General features: G+C 37.0%; 1 long non-coding RNA gene across 1 annotated transcript; it reads left to right on the plus strand.

Annotated features, from left to right (window-relative positions):
- Nucleotides 1–224: 224 nt before the first annotated feature.
- On the plus strand, nucleotides 225–5,570 carry LOC121381035. The gene is made up of 3 exons (XR_005959038.1): nucleotides 225–270; nucleotides 3,366–3,440; nucleotides 5,505–5,570. It is a non-coding gene; the product is annotated as an uncharacterized LOC121381035 (long non-coding RNA).
- Nucleotides 5,571–6,539: the final 969 nt, after the last annotated feature.

The raw sequence follows: 6,539 nt of genomic DNA on the forward strand, positions 1-6,539 counted from the left end.
CACCCCAGCACGAAAAATACATCGGCTATTGGGTGTCAAAGTATGGTAAATGGGAAATAACATTATTAAATTCATGACACCGTGGCTTAGGGTTTGGGTTGCAAGTCACTATTTATGTGATGCCTTATTTTTTTCTATCAGTATATAAACATATAAACAGACGTGTAGTATACATTGTGTGTGTATATATTGTAGACAAACTAAGAGAAGCCATCGAGGGTGAGAAGGTGAAAAGGGCTTCAGTTGACAAAGAACATAAAAGAATGAAGAGTAAGTCGTAAAATGTATTTTATATATTTTTATTATTGTCGTGCTACATTAATTAACAAGACACTGTGTTGACAATATTATCATGTAGTAGGAATCAATAATGGTTATAAATATTGAATGTTATACTGATAACAGGGACATACCTAAGCATTCGAAATGTGTACCAAAATGAGTACACTGCATTTAGATAGGTAGCTCGAGTGACCTCTAGCCCTCCCTTTGTTTATATGCTGTAGGGGAGGGCTAGAGATGACTGTGTGTAATACTTCGGTAATCGCTGACGACCAAAAGGTAGCACGCTAATGTGTCTAAAATACGTATGTTTTCCTAAATCTGATGCCACATAGCTTTAGTTTGATTATCTTGAGTTCAGTCATGACTAAACTTAACCAGTAACAACGCTACACGAAGAAACCCGATGCCCCTATACGAAACGAACCCGTGCTGTACTTTCTTGTGATGACGTAGAGAAAAGTGTAACTAATAATGGTTGTATAATATAATAGATTTGGAAATTAATAGTGACAAAGTGTATAATAATACTAAAACTCTGATGTTGATAAAACAAAAATTGAATATGGAACCACGCAAGGCATGCAATAAATAATACATACTGTACTTTTAAATCACATTGGGGTTGTACACTGTAATAGTGAGAGGTCACTAGGACAATTAAATATTGTTCAAAATTGAGCTATCGAGCTTAATATATATACATGTGTATACGTATATACTCTTAAAAAAAGTAGGGGAACTCTAATAAGAATTTACAATTGCCAAAATTGTAAGGTATATTAGCTGTGGGGAATGTTTATATGATAATAGTGAATTAACTGGGTAAACAATACAACCGGTAGTTCAGTATTACAGTAGGTTTTATGACCACCAAAGATCTTGAAAGACGATTGGGGTCAGAAGTAAAATTTGAAAGTTGACGTTTTTTTTATCAGTAAATCGCAAATTCAAACAATAAAAATGACTAAAAACAAAACAATAACAACTGTATGATCAACAGAATGAAAAAGATTGACAGAAATAATGTTCCACAATGATTAATGGACCTTCCTGGAAATTGTCAAAATCGAGAATGACACCCCACACACGTGTACGGGGAAACTGCGTGATGCATGTGCAAACTATGTAATGTGTTTCGGTGTGTTGATAAACAGACCCGAACGTTCTTTACTAGGATATCTGTGGTCAAAACGTATGTTCGCTCTAATAGTTGATATTAACATTAATATTTCAGGTTCCCCTACTTTACTAGGATGTCTGTGGTCAAAACGTGTGTTCGGTCTAATAGTTATTATTAACATTAATATTTCAGGTTCCCCTACTTTACTAGTATGTCTGTGGTCAAAACGTATGTTCGCTCTAATAGTTGATATTAACATTAATATTTCAGGTTCCCCTACTTTACTAGGATGTCTGTGGTCAAAACGTATGTTCGCTCTAATAGTTGATATTAACATTAATATTTCAGGTTCCCCTACTTTACTAGGATGTCTGTGGTCAAAACGTATGTTCGCTCTAATAGTTGATATTAACATTAATATTTCAGGTTCCCCAACTTGACTAGGATATCTGTGGTCAAAACGTATGTTCGCTCTAATAGTTGATATTAACATTAATATTTCAGGTTCCCCTACTTTACTAGGATGTCTGTGGTCAAACGTATGTTCGCTCTAATAGTTGATATTAACATTAATATTTCAGGTTCCCCTACTTTACTAGGATGTCTGTGGTCAAAACGTATGTTCGCTCTAATAGTTGATATTAACATTAATATTTCAGGTTCCCCTACTTTACTAGGATGTCTGTGGTCAAACGTATGTTCGCTCTAATAGTTGATATTAACATTAATATTTCAGGTTCCCCAACTTGACTAGGATATCTGTGGTCAAAACGTATGTTCGCTCTAATAGTTGATATTAACATTAATATTTCAGGTTCCCCTACTTTACTAGGATGTCTGTGGTCAAAACGTATGTTCGCTCTAATAGTTGATATTAACATTAATATTTCAGGTTCCCCTACTTTACTAGGATGTCTGTGGTCAAAACGTATGTTCGCTCTAATAGTTGATATTAACATTAATATTTCAGGTTCCCCTACTTTACTAGGATATCTGTGGTCAAAACGTATGTTCGCTCTAATAGTTGATATTAACAGTAATATTTAAGGTTCCCCTACTTTACTAGGATGTCTGTGGTCAAAACGTATGTTCGCTCTAATAGTTGATATTAACATTAATATTTCAGGTTCCCCAACTTGACTAGGATATCTGTGGTCAAAACGTATGTTCGCTCTAATAGTTGATATTAACATTAATATTTCAGGTTCCCCTACTTTACTAGGATGTCTGTGGTCAAAACGTATGTTCGCTCTAATAGTTGATATTAACATTAATATTTCAGGTTCCCCTACTTTACTAGGATGTCTGTGGTCAAAACGTATGTTCGCTCTAATAGTTGATATTACCATTAATATTTCAGGTTCCCCTACTTTACTAGGATGTCTGTGGTCAAAACGTATGTTCGCTCTAATAGTTGATATTAACATTAATATTTCAGGTTCCCCAACTTGACTAGGATATCTGTGGTCAAAACGTATGTTCGCTCTAATAGTTGATATTAACATTAATATTTCAGGTTCCCCTACTTTACTAGGATGTCTGTGGTCAAACGTATGTTCGCTCTAATATTGATATTAACATTAATATTTCAGGTTCCCCTACTTTACTAGGATGTCTGTGGTCAAAACGTATGTTCGCTCTAATAGTTGATATTAACATTAATATTTCAGGTTCCCCTACTTTACTAGGATATCTGTGGTCAAAACGTATGTTCGCTCTAATAGTTGATATTAACAGTAATATTTAAGGTTCCCCTACTTTACTAGGATGTCTGTGGTCAAAACGTATGTTCGCTCTAATAGTTGATATTAACATTAATATTTCAGGTTCCCCTACGTTTTTAAAGAATATATATATATATATATACACACACGACACCGTGGAATAATGATAAGATGAGATAGTTCAATATTATATCGTTGAAGATAATGCCTTACATTAACTGTCTGTTTCTCTGCAGATATTCTACGACTCCGTGCTCTGAAAGAACTTGAACTGAGAGAGGAGTATGCCAGACAACTTTCTTCCGTCAAAGGTAAATCGCTAAGGGCTAGGAGCTTAGAAGTATTATAAACTTACGTCATATCTATGTTACATTTTGGGTTTTATTTCAAAGCAGTTAACAAAAGAAGACACCCCAAAATCCCACACTCGTCGTTAAGGGACATTCCTGAGTTTGCTGTACTGTAAGATGTTTCCGAAAAATAAAATATTTCTACGAATAAACTTACATATTAAATATATTTTCTCGTTTAGAATATCAGTGTCTGTATATTCAATGTGTTTCTGGTCGTCTTAATATTTGTAAGAAGCTCAAACTGGATTTTTTCTTCAAATAATTTTGTACGTACGAAAAAAATATATTTTAGGAAATAAAATGGAATTTAACCTAATATAAATAGTAGAACGATCAGAAACACGTTTAATATACAGCCACTAATATTTTATGCAGAAAAATATATTTGATATGTAATTACAGTCGTTAAAAAGAAGTCTCTGTTGGTCGATAACATCTTAAAAATTGCAGCAGACTCAAGAATGTCCCTTTAAGAAAAGTTATAACATTCTACATTGGTCGATAATAATATAAATGATATTTTGAAGAAATACGGACGTTAATTAATAGAGATTATTAAATAAGCGCGAGGTTCATACGGACATCGTGAAACGAGTTGGTGAATTGTTGGAGCAAAAGTGATAGAACACAATTCTAAAACGAGTTTGATCATTTTAATAATAATGATACTGTTCGCAATGATTTCTTCGAAGCCTTCCAACTTTGTGCATGTATCAGTAAACAGGTGGCCATCTTGAATAAACAAAATTTTCCAGAGTGTTTGAATTTTTTAAATATCAGAATGTTTGAAGAAGATATTTTATATCAGAATACCAGAATGTTTTAAGAAGATAATATTCTATGTCAGAATGTTTGATGAAGATATTCTATATATTAGAATGTTTGAAGAATATATTCTATATCAGAATGTTTGAAGAAGATATTCTATATCGGAATGTTTGAAGAAGATACTCTATATCTGAATATTTAAAGACGTTATTCCATATCAAAAACCGGACTCGGTGGCGTCGTGGTTAGGTCATCGGTCTACAGGCTGGTAGGTACTGGGTTCGGATCCCAGTCGAGGCATGGGATTTTTAATCCAGATACCGACTCCAAACCCTGGGTGAGTGCTTCGCAAGGCTCAATAGGTAGGTGTAAACCACTTGCAACGACCAGTGAGCCATAACTGGTTCAACAAAGGCCATGGGGGGGAGAGAGAGAGAGAGAGAGAGAGAGAGAGAGAGAGGGAGAGAGGGAGAGAGAGGGAGAGGGAGAGAGAGGAGCGGAGAGGGAGAGGAGAGAGAGGGAGAGGGAGAGAGAGAGAGAGAGAGAGAGGGAGGGAGGAGAGAGAGAGAGAGAGAGAGAGAGAGAGAGAGAGAGAGAGAGGAGGGATGGAGAGAGAGAGGGAGAGGGAGAGAGAGAGAGAGAGAGAGAAGAGAGAGGGAAGGAGAGAGAGGAGAGAGAGAGAGAGAGAGAGGGGAGAGAGAGGAGAGAGAGAGAGAGAGAGAGAGAGAGAGAGAGAGATACGAGAGGAGAGAGAGAGAGAGGAGGGGGCGGGATGGTAAGCTCAAGTGATAGAGTGTTCTACTATCCTATCCCTGCCTGTGGGAAAGCGCAAATAAAAGATCCTTTTTGCTGCCTGTCGTAAAAGAGTAGCCTATGTGGCGACAGCGGGTTTCCCCCTCTAAAAAACAGTGTCAGAATGACCATATGTTTGATTGACGCGTCCAATAAACCGATGATATAAGATGTTGACAATGTTTGACAATTAATGTGCTTCTAGTGGCGGCGTCGTTAAATAAAACAAACTTTTTTTCCATATCAAAATGTTTGAAGAAGATATTCTGTATCAGAATGTTTGTAAAAGATATTCTGTATATCAGAATGTTTGAAGAAGATATTCTATATATCAGAATGTTTGAAGACGATATTCTATATCAGAATGTTTGAAGGCGATATTCTATACCAGAATGTTTGAAGAATATATTTATTCTGTAACAAAATGATCACAGAGTTATAATGTCACGGGTTCTGTTTCAGAAAACATCTTGTCCGAGATAGAACAGGAACGCCAAGCTAAGCGGCGTTTAGAAGACGAGCTAAAAGGTTAGGACATTTTAAATTAATTTCAATTAATTCTTGTGATAAAATATGTAATTAAGGGGCAAGCATGTTTTAAACAGAGAGAGAGAGAGAGAGAGAGAGAGAGAGAGAGAGAGAGAGAGAGAGAGAGAGAGAGAGAGAGAGAGAGAGAGAGAGAGAGAGAGAGAGGGGGGAGAGGAGAGGGGGGGGAGAGGGAGGGAGGGAGGGGGAGAGGGAGATGAATCGGAGAGAAGAGAGAGAGAGATAAGCGGAGGGAGAGAGAGAGGGGGGGGAGGGAGGGGAGAGAGATAGAAAGAGAGAGAGAGAAGAGAGAGGGAGGGGAGGGAGGGAGGGGAGAGAGAGAGAGAGAGAGAAGGAGAGAGAGAGAGAGAGGAGGGGGCGGGATGTAGCTCAGTGATAGAGTGTTCTAGATGGACTAACAAACCCACCTCCCACACAGTACCTCGACATATTAAGCTGACATTTGAAGTATAGCATTATCATGTACTGTAAAATATTAACTTTGACATTCATGGCAATTTACACTTCTTTTTTGTTTTTACAGAGTTTTAGTCCTTGAACTTCCGAACTTTGCTTTTTGCAATGCCTCAAAATATTGATTTGAAATCTTTTGTATAGCTGTACAATATATGTACTGTTACAGATCAAGCTTCCCATCACATGGCCTCAGATTACAGTTATCTTCCCATTTGGTTGTCCAAAATCCGGAAGTTTCACCGCGCAAGTAGTCTGCTGTTTGACTGTGATTATTTCATGGCAGACAGCTGTGAAGTGGCAACTGTTTGACTGAAGTGACAGGGGATAGCATGTAGTTTGTAAACATGTGTAACTTGCTGACATTGAAGACTTGTTTGTGGTAATTCCGGCCCATGCAAAAGTAGTTCTTTTTGTGTAAAATGGGTCTACTCCGGCCTGGTTTAGAGGGTGTGTCTGTTTAAACCAATATGCTGGGAGAAAGAGCTGGACAACAGG

This window comes from Gigantopelta aegis, chromosome 2, assembly GCF_016097555.1.
Source record: "Gigantopelta aegis isolate Gae_Host chromosome 2, Gae_host_genome, whole genome shotgun sequence".
Lineage (NCBI taxonomy): Eukaryota > Metazoa > Mollusca > Gastropoda > Neomphalida > Peltospiridae > Gigantopelta > Gigantopelta aegis.